We start from the raw sequence: 15,090 nt of genomic DNA, 5'->3' as shown, positions 1-15,090 counted from the left end.
AGGGGTTACTCTACACATGCAAGATAGACATCAAAAATGGCAAAACCACCTCTGGATAGAGGTTATAAGGGCCCTAAAACTCATCAAAAAGGGCATGAAAGGGGGCTAGGAAGCATGCAAGTGAAGGCTCCTTTGAAAGGCCATGAAGAGGATTACTCTACACATGCAAGATGGACACTTAACATGGAAAAACCACCTTTGGAAAGAGGTCATGCAGGTCATAAAACTCACAAATAATAGCCTAAAACATGGCTTGAAAACATGCAAATAGGGGCTCCTTTGTTAGGCCAAGAAAGCTAGTAACAAGACAAGGGGTGAGAGAGTCACCCCTCTCTCATTTTGGGGCTCAAAACAGCCTGTGGATTTTCAGTGGCTAGAAGGCCAAACAAAGTTCACGTCAAAGGCTTGGATGCATGGCTCAAAACAAGATGAAAACAAGCATGCAAGGGGGTAGATGACCCCCAATAGAAAAATGACCTTAAACAAACTTCAAGAGGAGCTCAAAATAAGACTTTTTTTAGTTTATGAAAAATCCCAAAAGTGCTTTCAAATAGGGCTAAGATATGGAACAAAATAATGTCAAAAAGAGGAAAAGAAGTGTTACCCTTGTAGAGAAGACTTCCAGCAGCTTTTGGACCAAAATAGCAAACCTCCAACCTCTGAAAACCAGCTCCAAGGTGCTTAGAGTGATGGTGGAGGTGTTAGGGTAGGAATTGGTGTGTAAGGGAGGGCAAGAACTTCACCCTTTAAAGCTAAAACGGAGAGAAACAAAAGGAGATATGGTGTATATGCTCAACCAACTTCAGAACCCTTGCAAAGGAAGGGAGGCCCTTCCTTTATAGAGAAGAGAGGCCAAAGCTTCTCTTGGAAGCTTAAAACCAAGATTAAACATCCTCCATACACGTGTATGGAGGATGCAGCAAATGCCTCCCAGCTGGCACAGCGAGAACACACTCACTAAGACAAATCTGCAGAGAGCTGGCCGACCAGATCAAAAGGTTCAAGGTGGTTGGCCACCTCCTTTGATGAAACCCCAGAAGTTAGCTTTCCAATGGCGCCAACTTTGTATTAAAATTCCAACTGTGCAAAAGGTTATGCCTGTTTTGGTAAAGCCGCGCAGATTCGGTCCAACCAGATTGATGCCCTACTTCAACCAATCATATCTCCCCTGTCCGGACTTGGCTATAAGAGATTCTTGAGTGTAAAATGAAGCCCCAGAAGTCTTCTTTCCAATGGTGGTGGCCTCATAGCTAAAATCCAAATGTATAGACAGATAGGCGTGATTTAGCGAGAACCGCTCGGCTCTCTCTCTTAGCGATTCGTGTCCATTTCTCCCCCAACTAGGTTTCTTCCCTCTTCTCTTCTTTTCTTCAACTCCAAACCCCTAAACAAGGTGTTTTGAAAGATTTTTCAAAGATTTCATCTCTCTTTCATTCATGTCCACTTTGTCCTTGCTCGGTTTACCGAAAAGCGCGACATTTAACAAAATGCGAGCGTCGGAACATCGTAGAACTTTATTTTCAAAACATTTTGAAAGAGAGGGTTTCAAGTCTAAAATCTTTTGATCAAGATTGTTTTGGTCCAAAAAGGGATATGAAATTGAGATTTGAATCTCTCTTTTCCGAAGAAACTGGACCTTTCCCCTGCACAATTTTCATCACCAAGCAAGCCATTAGTGACGCCCAAGTCTTAAGGGCGGTGTAACGCCCTCAAAATAATAACATAAAACCCATCAATATAGACATGCATTGATATATAAAAACTCCACATTCTTCTATTCATCAGAGTTCCATTACAAAAGTATTACATGTTAACAATAAAAGCAAATGCCCTAGAGGCTTACAGCTTTCCAAGTTAACACTTGGTTACAACAAAAGAGTACTAACTCATTTACACATTAAGCCCTTGGCTTGAATATACATGTAATACATCAAAGAAATAAAGCTACAAAAAGTCCGCCTGCCTCTAGCCTCTCAAGCTACGTCCTTGGAGGTGGCATGCTACCTGTACCTGAAAATGATATTCCCATATAGGGTGAGCCACAGCCCAGTAGAAATATACTAAACCAAGTATGAACAATGACTAAAAGATTAGCAATTGATAGATGGCCAACACTGATACTTTTCCTTATCACACTTTACGGTTTCATGACATACAAGTCCATATTACCATTCATTTTCCAATTCCTTTCAATTCTCAATTTATGACCATGGCTCAGAACCTGGCCAAACAACTCATATGAGACAGTAACTCATATTAAACACTTTCCCATTACATAACAGATAAGCATACTAGCTATATCACATACCAACAGATAAGCATACAAGCTATATCATCACTTCCACAGATATGCATATGAGCACTATCACACTTCCAATGACAAGCATATGAGCTCTGTCAATACATTACTAGATAAGCATATGAGCTCTATCTACGGAGTCCATCCCCTATCTTCTCCCAACAACATCCGGTTTAGAGGTCCATCCCCTATCTCCTCCAACACAACACAATGCATATAAACAATAATTATACACATCATCACACAATACATAAATTTAATGTATTCTTTCAATCGTCAATCTCAATGACACATTCCGGTGATTAGTTTCAGTTTGCCTAATCATCATACATTGTCTACAACAATCAAGACTATCCTCCACCGATAGCCCAAAGCAGTTATTTCTATACAGAAAATAAATGCAACAATGGATTTATAATCAACATTCCAACTAGGTGAGTGATAAATGATCCAACTACACCCTTTTATCCCATAACTTCCCAAATCAATTCCTCATTTCTCATAATTAATTATACAAATTAATTAACCAATGTAATTAGGACATTTTCCATAATTTACATTGCAACCCTTAGGTTCCATTTTCATTAATGTTTCAACATAAATTCCACTTTCCCATGCCAAACATGCATTTAGGTCTTATATAAATAAAAACCCCAACTTTTGTAAAATTTACACAAAGGCCCCAAACTTTCACAAAATTACCAAACCTTCCCCAACATCTCAAAATTCTAAAATTTAAAGACAAAGCTCATAGTAAGGAGTAGGTTATCCCTACCTCAAAGTTAGAGCTCGGATGAAGAAGAGACCAAAACCAAAGTGCTCCAAAGACCGAGATTTTCAGATCAAAACGACGCCCTCGACGATCAACATAACTTTTACAAAGGCCGAAGAGAAAGAGGACACTCTAACTAGATCAAACCCTAGAGAGAAGGGAGTATCTAGAGAGAGAGGCTCTCAAAAAAGTTTTTAGAAAAAGTAGGAGAGAGAAAGAAAAGCAAAAGGTGATTTGAAATCACCCAGCGGATAACTCATATACGTATGACCCGCTCGAGAAGAGAACACGATGCTCGAGCACAATAAGGCCCGCTCGAGCGCCAAGACACAAGAATAAAGCACTTCCGCTCGAGCGCGAAAACCAGTCCGCTCGAGCGTAGATTTCCACCTCCCAGAACTTACACCCAGAAAGTACTTCCCGCTCGAGCGCCAAAAACCCGCTCGAGCGCCACCGCTCGAGCGTAAAGAAACCCGCTCGAGCGCAGAAATCACATCTGCAGAAGTTTTGCAGAAACCCGAAATACTGGAGGTGTGCAATCCCCGCTCGAGCGCAAGAAGACCCGCTCGAGCGGAACGCCTAAAAACTGAACAACAAGGAATTGAAACCAAGGCCTAACCAACCTGTAACAACCCTGTTCAAAACATTCTAAAACTCAATCATGTGGAATTAAAGGACACAACAAGATAGATACCACTACCAACTTCACGGAACCGCATCCGGGCACACAGCTCCTTTTCGGGCACACAGCTCGTTCTTTGGGCACACAGCTTATTTTTCGGGCACACAACTCATTTTCGGGCACACAGCTCATAACACTGCTCAATCTGAGCACTCAGTCCATAACACAGCATTCGGTTTGCATTTTGAAAACATAGCTTAAGCACTCGAACTTCTAAACACGCAGCTCAAACTTTTGTCATGAACACGCAGCCCATATTTTTGAAATCTGAACACACAGCTCAAACTTTTGTCGTGAACACGCAACCCACATTTTCTTGAAATCTGAACACACAGCTCAAACTCTTGCGGTGAACACGCGGCCCACACTTTCTTAAAATCAGAACACATAACTCAAACTTGCTGTCGTGAACACACAACCCACAGTTTTTGAAAGTTGAACACGCAGCTCATAGTTTTTGAAAGTTGAACACGCAGCCTAAAGTTTTTGAAAGTTGAACACGCAGCCCAAACTCTTGATGGTGAACATACAGCCCATACTCTTCTAGTGAACACCCCACAGTTTTTGAAAGTTGAACACGCAGCTCATAGTTTTTGAATGTTGAACACGCAGCCCAAACTCTTGATGATGAACACACAGCCCAGACTCTTATAGTGAACACGCAGCCTACAATTTTTGAAAGTTGAACACGCAGCCTAAACTCTTGATGGTGAACACACAGCCCACACTCTTGTAGCGAACACGCAGCCCACAGTTTTTGAAAGTTGAACACGCAGCCCAAACTATTGATGGTGAACACACAGCCCACACTCTTGTTGTGAACACGCAGCCCACAGTTTTTGAAAGTTAAACACGCTGCTCACAGTTTTTGAAAGTTGAACACGCAGCCCAAACTCTTGAATTTCTGAACGCGCAGCCCATTTTTGATTGTGAACACGCAGCACACACTTGTTGAAAGTTGAACACGCAGCCCAAACTTTTGAATTTTTCCTGAACACGCAGCCCATTCATTTCATTTGCATGCAGCTCATTCTTAATTCTGAACACGCAGCTCATAAATTTTCATTTTTGAACACACAGCTCATTCACTTCACTTTGAACACGCAACTCACACATTTCAATTCTGAACACGCAGCTCATACATTTTCATTTGCATGCAGCTCATTCTTAATTCTGAACACGCAGCTCATAAATTTTCATGTCTGAACACACAGCTCATTCACTTCACTTTGAACACGCAGCTCACACATTTCAATTCTGAACACGCAGCTCATACATTTTCATTTGCACGCAGCTCATTCTTAATTCTGAACACGCAGCTCATAAATTTTCATGTCTGAACACACAGCCCATTCACTTCATTTTGAACACGCAGCTCACACATTTCAATTCTAAACATACAGCTCATGCATTTTCAATTTTGAACACGCAGCTCACAACACAACACTGCTCGATCTGAACACACAGCTCATAACACATTAGTCTTTTAATTTTGAACACACAGCTCATAACACAACTCTGCTCGATCTGAACACACGGCTCATAACATAGTAGTCTTTTAATTTTGAACACACAGCTCATTCTGAACATACAGGATGCAACGACGGAACTTGCAGAAGTTGAAACCAACTCAGATGCCCGACATTTTCCCTTTTTTTCTTTTGCTCCGAAGTCTAGAACCTATCTAGCTTTATATAGGTCCTGGTTTTACTGTTCCCGTATGACCTGGGTTGAACCCTGCGGTTTTATGAAAGAACAAATTTTGTTTTGCACAAATGTGGAGAATGGCACAGCACTTTGAACACAAAACGATTTTTTGAAAGTGAAATGGGAAAAGGGTTCTCAACTGGGTATTGGGCCTATAACTGACCACAGCCAAAATGACTCAATAACGGGAAACAAAGGTAGAATAACCTAAACACAACACAACAAAGGAAAAACAAGGTAAAACAACCTAAACACATCTATAGGCACCCGAAACGACTCAAAACGAGAATCGAGACAAACAAAATGACTGACACGACACACTGACGTGTTCCAATGGCAAGAGACCTCTCAGTGCACGAGGAGCCAGTTTCTCCGAGTATTGTTCCCCACCCTTTCTCATTTGTGATTCTCGCATCACTCGGCCCTCAGGCTCTGTTTTTCTGAAAAAGCCCTTTTCCTCACTTTTTCTCTCAGCGCACATCTCTCTATTCTTCAATCTCTCATTTTTTATCCCTCCCCTAGGTGGTTGATGGGTAAACAAGAAGTTACAGGCTCTTGCCCCTAGCATTCTGCTAGATTCTCTTTCTTCTGCTCACAACAGTGAACTTCCCCCACAGAGGGGTTGTGATGCGGCTAGATGTGCAGCAGATCTATAATTGACATCGGTTGACGATGCTCTGCTGGGGAGTTTGGACGTGATCAGATCTGTCCAGATAAGGGAATGGAATATCCTGCTCCATTCCAGCTCGTGCTTCGCACTTGGCTTGATACCTCGCTGCTTGGAGGATGAGAGAGCTTTTCGGCCTTTTGTTGTTAGCTTCAGTTGTGCCCTTTTCTGGCAGGTAGAGTGCCCTTTCTGGCAAGTACGTTGACAATGGGAAAAGGACAGAACACCTGACTTAACTGTGCCCCTAGTTCATTATTTTGACCATTTTTTGTTTTTGACGTTCTGTTAAAATAATTTTGACTAACATGAGAGTTAGATTAACACGCTTGTTCGATTTTTTGATTTGAAATCATGCAAGTTAGGTTATGAGCACTGGAAATTTTCCCTTTTTGGGTCCAAGAAATGGTCCATTTTTAGAAAAATGGAATAATTTTTGAGAGAATTAGTCAACCTCATTAAAAATTCTCAAAAACTATTTTTTGCAAATGGCCACTGCTCAACAAGCACAGAACTTGCTCTTGAGATGCATAACCTCGAATCCAAAACAAATGGAAAATTGCCCGTTGTCTGAACAGCACTGCATGGCAACTGAAAGTTGCCCCTAGTCTGAATAGCGCCGCAGCACGTGGCGACCGATCCTCACAATGACAATTAAACGGATTCTCGGATACAGAGAAGACAAAGATGACCAAAACCATCACATAGACACAGTCGAATTTGAAGTGTTTTACGACTGGACTTCAGAATGAAGTTGTCTACATATCCCAAAGATGGGAATCAAGCCTTACGTAGTTCGGGGTTAAGGTACACTCGGGTATTAACCTCTCCTTTTGCGCTCTAACTTTTGCCAAGGCCGCCCTTTCTGGGTTTTCAATGTTGCGCGCTTTGTTCTTCTTTTCTTTTCAATTCTTTTCATTTTCTTCATTTTTCTTCTATTCTTTTTTTTTCATTCTTTCCATTTTTTTTTCTTTTTCTCTTTTTTTTCTTGCTCTAATTTTTGCCTGGGTCGCCCTTCTGGGTTTTCGGCCCAGCGAGCCTCTCAAGGGTAAAAGTGTAGCTTCGTCCATGTCAAATGGTTTTGAGATCTTGAAGTCATCTGAATCCAGGAGAATGGTTGTTGTTCACTAATGATGTAGAAGTCCATCCAATGGAGGGTGAATTTGCCCTTAGTGTTATGGATAAGAACTCGGTTATCCTGCAGCAATACTTTCTTCTTTCCTCCCTTCTGGGATTTGGCATTCTTGCCGATCTTTGTTAGCTTGAGAAACATCCCAATTTTTTGACTCTTCGAGCACATCTGACATTTTTGCCCCTAGTTCGAGGGCTTTTGATCTAGCTTCGCAAGCTTCCTTTGACTTTCTTGACCCTGGTTCGTGGGTTGCTTCAAATCTGGCCACACAGGCCTCACTTTGTGATTGACCGTTGAACATTCTGAATTTAAGTCCAAGGCTTGACAATGAGGGGTCGAGTCTTGAGGCCGAGAGCGATCCTAGGCTGCACAATCTCGAGAGTGATTCCATACCGGTCTTCACAAGACTGCGCAAAAACATTTTTTTTGAAAATTTTTAAGAAAGCGGCTAGTCGCTCGTGCTGAAGACAATATAGAACCAATCTGGATCAAGCCAGGATCCTTCTCAATACTCACACTAACAAGCATGAACTCATTTATTAAGGGCTTAGCACGCCTCTCTTTCTCTCAATTGATCAAATTTTTGCAAATCCCAAGGAATTCCTTCCTCTTCGTTTTCATCACAATATTCAAAAAAATTTTGAAAAACTTAGGTCAATGCAATGATTTCAAGGCACAGAAAAGACACAGTTTCTTAGTCAAATATTACCATCTCATTCAGAACTCCTGACACAATTGACGCAAGGCAGAAGCAAACTCAAGGGCATGAAAATTACGGTTGCTTCATTTAGATCTTTTGGTGTAACTGGCTCCGCGGCACGGTAACAGACTCCACGGTGAGAGCATTTAGATCTGTGGTGGTTTCATTTTCTTGAATTCCTTGGTGAGAGCCATTATCCGGTCATCATTTTGATTATCTGGCACGGGTGGTGCCGGAGGTGGAGGTGGCGGATGTGGTTGCTGCCACTGTTGTTGCCACTCCTGTTGCTGTCTCAAGGTTTCTGCCATTTCTTGGATCAGTCTTTCCATTCTGTCCAGTCTGGCAGTAAAGGATTCCTCTAACTCATCACCTCTGGTTCTCACCATCTGATTAAACTTGCATTACATTTCATAAAAAGGTACACAAGTATGCATACACTAAGGAGCACATATTTCCAGATAATTTGCAATGCAAGTAGTTCACAACTTACACATATAAATATTCATAACAAAACACTTAAGCATATAATCAATGCTTCCAAACTCGTACTTATCACATGAATGCATCCTAGATCTTATCTAGACGTTTATTGCTCTTTTTGGACAAGTGTGTGAGTTATTAACTCGTGCTCTGATACCACTCTGTCATGACCCGAACCCGCCCCTAAGGGTTAAGGACATAACCGGCCAGCAATCTTGAGATTGCCTACAGCCTCATGTTCGAAACAGACATAACTTGTCAGAGTAAAGGGGCCAAACGGAAGCAAAAATTAAAAACTTTGTCCATAGAGCCGTGCTTATATGCACAACAAACAGACCATATTCAGTTACGTTAATAACCCACATCAAAAGTACAGTTCCACAAAATTTATTACAGACAGGATCATCCAAAACAAGTCAACCTATGACGGACTATTTACAGATGTACACTAGGCCCTTGCCAACAAGACAAAACGTAAGTACATAGCAAAAAGGCAAGGTAGGTCTCAAGAGTGAGACTCGAGGCTGACTTCCTTAAAACTCGGATTTTCCTAGCAGGCTTCACTGGGGCTGGGTTTGGACTTCCCTTGGCTCACCTACAAACACATGAATGAGCGTGAGCGATAGCCCAGTGAATAATATCAAATATGACAGTTACATAACAATATGTAGAACAAGATGCTCCAAACGGCCTTAGGCCCAATTCATACTTCTATTTAACAAATGTATAAATAACTGTACAAAATGTAAATCAAATGACTGTAGTTCCAAACATTTTGGCCTTTGGCCCATTTGGGTTTCTATCCATGGCAAAACGGCCTTCGGCCCATTCACTTATGTCGGAACGGCCTTCGGCCCATTCATTTCTGTCAAAGTGGCCTTCGGCCCATTCGTTTATGTCGAAACGGCCTTTGGCCCACTCGTTCATGTCAAAACGGCCTTCGGCCTACTCATTTATGTCAAAACGGCCTTCGGCCCACTCATTCATGTCAAAACGACCTTTGGTCCATTCATTTACATCAAAACGACCTTCGGTCTATTCATTTATATCAAAACGACCTTTGGTCCATTCATTCGCATCAAAACGACCTTTGGTCCATCCATTCAGATCAAAACGACCTTTGGTCCATCCATTTATATCAAAACGACCTTTGGTCCATTCATTCGTTCCTGTCAGACTTTTGTCCACAATCCCAATTAACAACTCATAAAGTTTATAAGGGAATAAACAATTGGACATTGACAAGCTTTCAAATATTGATATTACTCACAGTGATCGGCTTGTGGATTCGCCCTGGAGCTTGACCCTACACATTCCATGCACACAAAAGGGTCATTAACAATTCAATCCGTCCCTTAATTCACATATTCCTCTTTAGGCTTTATTCTCATCTCATTAACTCATTTATAATGTTTAACACACGCCTAAGAGTGATTACAAGTGAAAGAGAATGGAAAACGAAACACAGAACGCATGAACAAAATTCCAGAAATTAGGGTCCCCGCTCGAGCGTGTACTTACCCGCTCGAGCGGACCCTTAAGGCCTGCAAAAGTACTGGTTGCCGGAAAAATGCGCTCGAGCGTGTAATAGAGCGCTCGAGCTGAAGGCCTGTCTACAAAACTCCACGCTCAAGCGTGAGGTGTCCCGCTCGAGCGGACATCCAACTCTGCAAAAGTGCTGGGAGCACGATTTTAGCGCTCGAGCGGCCATTACCCCGCTCGAGCGGACATCAAAATTCTGGGTTTCCCAGATTGTGTTCTTGAGCTCCAAATCGGTTTTCCAGCTACAATACTTGCATGCAATGGCTCAAACTTCATATATATGTGTACTAACATGATAAAAACACCAAATTACAACATATTGAAACTCAATTCCCATGAATTAATCACATGCAAACCCAAATTTACCAAACTTACTTCCAATACATTAAATTCATGCATTTAAGCCTCATATCTTCATCAATCATGCATGCATGTCAATTCTTGACTCCATTTCTATTCCAATCAATGCAAATGGTGTTCATTCTCATGGAACACAACAAGAACATGCTTGCATGTAGGATTTAACACTCATATTTCCATATTCATCCCAATACATGCTTGATTATGCAAAACCATGGTGATCCTATACATGCATGTGCATTTTAACTTCAAATTCATCAATTAGAGTACAACTTTTATTCTTGATCACCAATGAACCTTTAATTCACAAAATCACAAGTTCAAACTCACGAATTCATAAACAATCACTTACCTAGAAGCTCAATCTATGGTCAGTTCTTGAGTTGGACTTCAAATTCATAACCTTGGGCCAAAAATTACACAACTTTCTCCCTCACTCTCTCTAACAGCCGACCTCCTCCCTTTCTTAGAGTTTGATCAGCCAAAATGAAGGTATGTGAGAGAATGAGAAGTGTAGTGCTCAAATACAAGAAGCCCCACTAGCCACAATTAAGATATTAAACAATTTGAGCACAATGCCATTAAATAATTCAATTTAATCTGGCCCGAATCAATTTTCAATTAAATTTCGTCGTAGGCTCTAAAAATTATGCCGGTCACAATGGCGTAATCAATTTCGGGTTCTGTGGCCAATAAGGCCCTCAATTTAATTCCCGAAGCGGATTATTCAAACAGATATTCCTACGATGAACAGATAAAACTTCAAAATTATATATATTCGTATAATGGCACACAAAATCATATCAAAACATATAATCACATTGGCATTTGGGACCAATTAGCATAATACAAAATAGGGGTATCACATGATGATTCCCTGGTTTAATGCGGCTGCCATAACCACTATTTCCTCTTAACTCTGTGTCATCATAAGTTCGTTGAACTGAACGGAGGTGACATGACTATTGACTGACGGATCGGATGAACCGGTGAGCCTTTTTCTACCTTGCCTCAACAAAGTAGCACACTGGTTGCTCTGAACTAAGTCTCTAAACTAAAAGAGAAAAACAGGCAGCATCTCAGCCCAATTTCACCAAAACAGATACTAGTATAGCTGAATAATGGTATTCGGCTACTTATCACTGTTCCCCAAATTACTGTCCCAAATCTGAATTTGATACCCGCAGATATAACTGATTCTCAAAATATCGATACTGGTGCCCTCAGGCCTGATACCCAAATTTGTAAACTGATACATGCATTCCTGTAGAGACGCACTCAAAAAGCACATAGCAAACAAGTGAGAGCCAAAACATCCCTATGTTGGGGTGGGGTTTCCCTGTCCTATTTTGTCAGGAACTAGGATTTCACTATGCACACAGCGGTTTCAAACAACCTATAATCGGGTAAGCAACCTGTCCTAGCTTTGGAATGGTCACTATGGATTTCGAATATGCACTAGGTCGAATGGTCAAAAAGGGTGCCCCGATAAAATCGAGGTTTGTGTTCCTGTCGTGGTAGAGCCCGCAACCGGTCAGCCTTATGGCACGTTTCTCAAAGTGAGCCTCCGACAAACCGTTCAGGAATAGCATACGGCAAACACGGTGTCCTAGGCACACCAATGCACATGCAATGCAAAGAAACACATAAGTGTAGTCAAAACAAGATATCATGAGTTCGAGTCAGGTTCTCTAACTCCCCAGCAGAGTCGCCAGAAACTGTAGACGTCCTCAAACGTCCCGGGAGGGAATCTCATTTTGTTCATATGGTCTCACTACAGTTTAGGACTCAATGTCACGGTCCTGTATCTAATCTCGTAGAGTGCAATGCAAGACCGATGAATCATCAAAGAGTCCAAAACCGGCAAATCATTTTGAAAAACTAATTTTTAGAAAAAGAAATGCCAAACATGGACTGCTTTGCCAGATACAGAGTCGCCACCTAAATATTTTATTTTGGGGAAATTTAGGAAACCCTGACTCGTGCCTAAGGCCACGTGTCCATCATCACCAAAGTTGCCCCGGCTTGGGAACTTGGGTACGATTGGGGAAGGTCACTTCGTGAGCACCCCCGCTCGCCCGATCAAAGATCGGCCTCTACTAACCATGATATCAAGTTTTGAAAACATTATGTGCTCTTATTCCGGTTATTAGCTTAGAATTACTATGTGATGCGCACAGCATACAAATATAGACTGGATTGCCTAAGTTGGGACAAAGCATCGCATATCCGATTGTTTTAAAAATGGATTGAAGTTTGCTACTCGCAAGTAGGCTAAAACACGAGTTTCGACGAATTATTACAACTCAAATAACCAAACCTTTACCCACAGGCATTTGGGCAGTTATATCACATAAGCACATAGCCTCATGGTAAGCATGCTATCATGGCAGTCACTCACACGCATGCAAGGATGCTAAAGCATAAACACTCACCGGGTACTCCAAGCCAAAACAGAAACTAGTTAGTAACCAATGCATGATCCTTGTTCATGTTAAGATGGCTAATGCAACGTATGCAAAATGAAACTAAGATAGGCTCGGCTATTCTAAACATCGCATATGAAATGCAACAGATAACATGTATTCAACTTGGAATTGAAATACAATGCAGTTAGTATGATGCGCCGAGCCCGGTGCGTGCAATACAGATGAATGATGCAAACATGAGAGCATAAGTATGCTAATTGGAACATGCCCTAAACTAACCATCATAAGCAGGTAAATAAAAGGGAGAAAGACGTGGGGTTGGAAGACATACAACACACACACGCACACTTATTACAACATTGCCCTCCTCGGAGGGTCCGAATAAATAATACACAACCGAATGAATAATGAACTACAGCTAATTATTACACGACATTAACTAATTAACAAACTAGCTAAATAAGCATGTAAACTAAATGAATGTGACTGCCTCAGCTCTGTTTTGGATGACAATGGATGCATGCATGCTCGAGTCGCCTCGTCGGGAAATCCATCGCGATGCTTCATCTCGCCTTTGTGTGCAATTTATTTCAGAAACTTGCGCGAAGCTCCAAGAGGCTGAAACTCCACTCTGGGAAGTTGTGGGAGGACTGCCAAGCAGCCAATGACATGGGAGACCACTGCCGACCACCCCTTTCTGGTGGAGACCAAAAAGGGTGGTCGGCCTGCCAGAAAACCTGGTCGGCCGACCACATTCTGTCCCTGGATTCTGGTTTTCTGCAACACAAAGCAATAGGGAAGCATGGCAAGGTATTTTCAACAAATGTGTACTCGACCACTCTCCCTGTCATAGCATAGGCTCTAGGGAGTGTAACCCTCAATTCTCGGACCACCAATCATGCATCCCGATAGATGATGGCCGAGGAGTCGGATTGCACGACTTGATGTGACATGAATGCACAAATAAGCATCTAAAGCCAGCAACTCTATCATGGATAGTCAAGAGTGTCAGCAACCGGAAATTGAGACTCGTTTCGTCACTTTGAGTGCGAAACGCCCCTCGTTTCCCGTGTTTGGACTAATCATACTCCAAACACAATGCAATGAGATGGCATACACAATGCGACTAACATGCAACCCTAAATGCAATGCAACCTAATCATGCTGGCATGCGAGGGATGATATGCACACATGCAACCTAGCATATGCAATGCTATGGACTAAAATGGCATACACAATCCACATGAGCTATATGGCATACACAATGCACACATACGAAGATGGACATACACGAAGGCATAATCAAAGCATACACAATGCGATGGTCAAACATGCAACAACATCAACCAAATGGCATACACAATGCAAGGTGGACTTAAACCAATATGAGTGGACCTCAGCCACACTCAAATCAGTGGCCATATGATGAAAATGAGGCAACAAAATGACCAAAACTAGTGAAGTGCGTTACACTAGAGGTATGCAAAGCGATGCACAAATGACCAAACCACCCCCAAACAGTCCCTAGGCAGACCCTAAACAGTGGGGAAATGGTCTAAAATGATGGCTCAAAGTGCATGGAAATGAAGCTCATGTAATGGTCCAAAAATGAGGCATTCAAGCACAACTCTCAAACGCCTTTAAAGAGTGAAAAACATAGGAACACCTCAGTATATGCATTCATGTAAGATCTGAAATATGATGTACAATGGCCCCAAAACATGGAAACACCTCAGTATATGCATGCAATGGACCCCAAAACTCAAAGTTAAGCATGGATATTGAACTACAAGCATGCAAAACAAGCATCATTCGACCATGAGACCCAAAAATAGAGCTAAGGCTGTCCAAAACATGCACAAAATCATCTTAAGGCAAGGCCAAAATATGCTAGGAAAGGCGGCCAAAACATCATGCAAAACAAGCTAGTGAACCATGACTTACACTACAACTATATGAAGCATGTGAAGGACTACCAAACCAGCCAAAAATAGAAACATTGCATGCCAAAATATGACCAAAAACCCACTGGAACTCAGTCAACACATGCTAGAATGAGGTGCTCCTTTGAAAGGCTATGAAAGAGGTTACTCTACACATGCAAGATAGACATCAAAAATGGGAAAACCACCTCTGGACAGAGGTTATGAGGGCCATAAAACTCATCAAAAAGGGCTTGAAAGGGGGCTAGGAAGCATGCAAGTGAAGGCTCCTTTGAAAGGCCATGAAGAGGGTTACTCTACACATGCAAGATGGGCACTTAACATGGAAAAACCACCTTTGGAAAGAGGTCATGCAGGTCATAAAACTCACAAATAATAGC

This window comes from Camellia sinensis, chromosome 1 (genome assembly GCF_055761805.1).
Source record: "Camellia sinensis isolate YWXY chromosome 1, ASM5576180v1, whole genome shotgun sequence".
Lineage (NCBI taxonomy): Eukaryota > Viridiplantae > Streptophyta > Magnoliopsida > Ericales > Theaceae > Camellia > Camellia sinensis.
Note: the sequence above shows the minus strand (reverse complement) of the source record.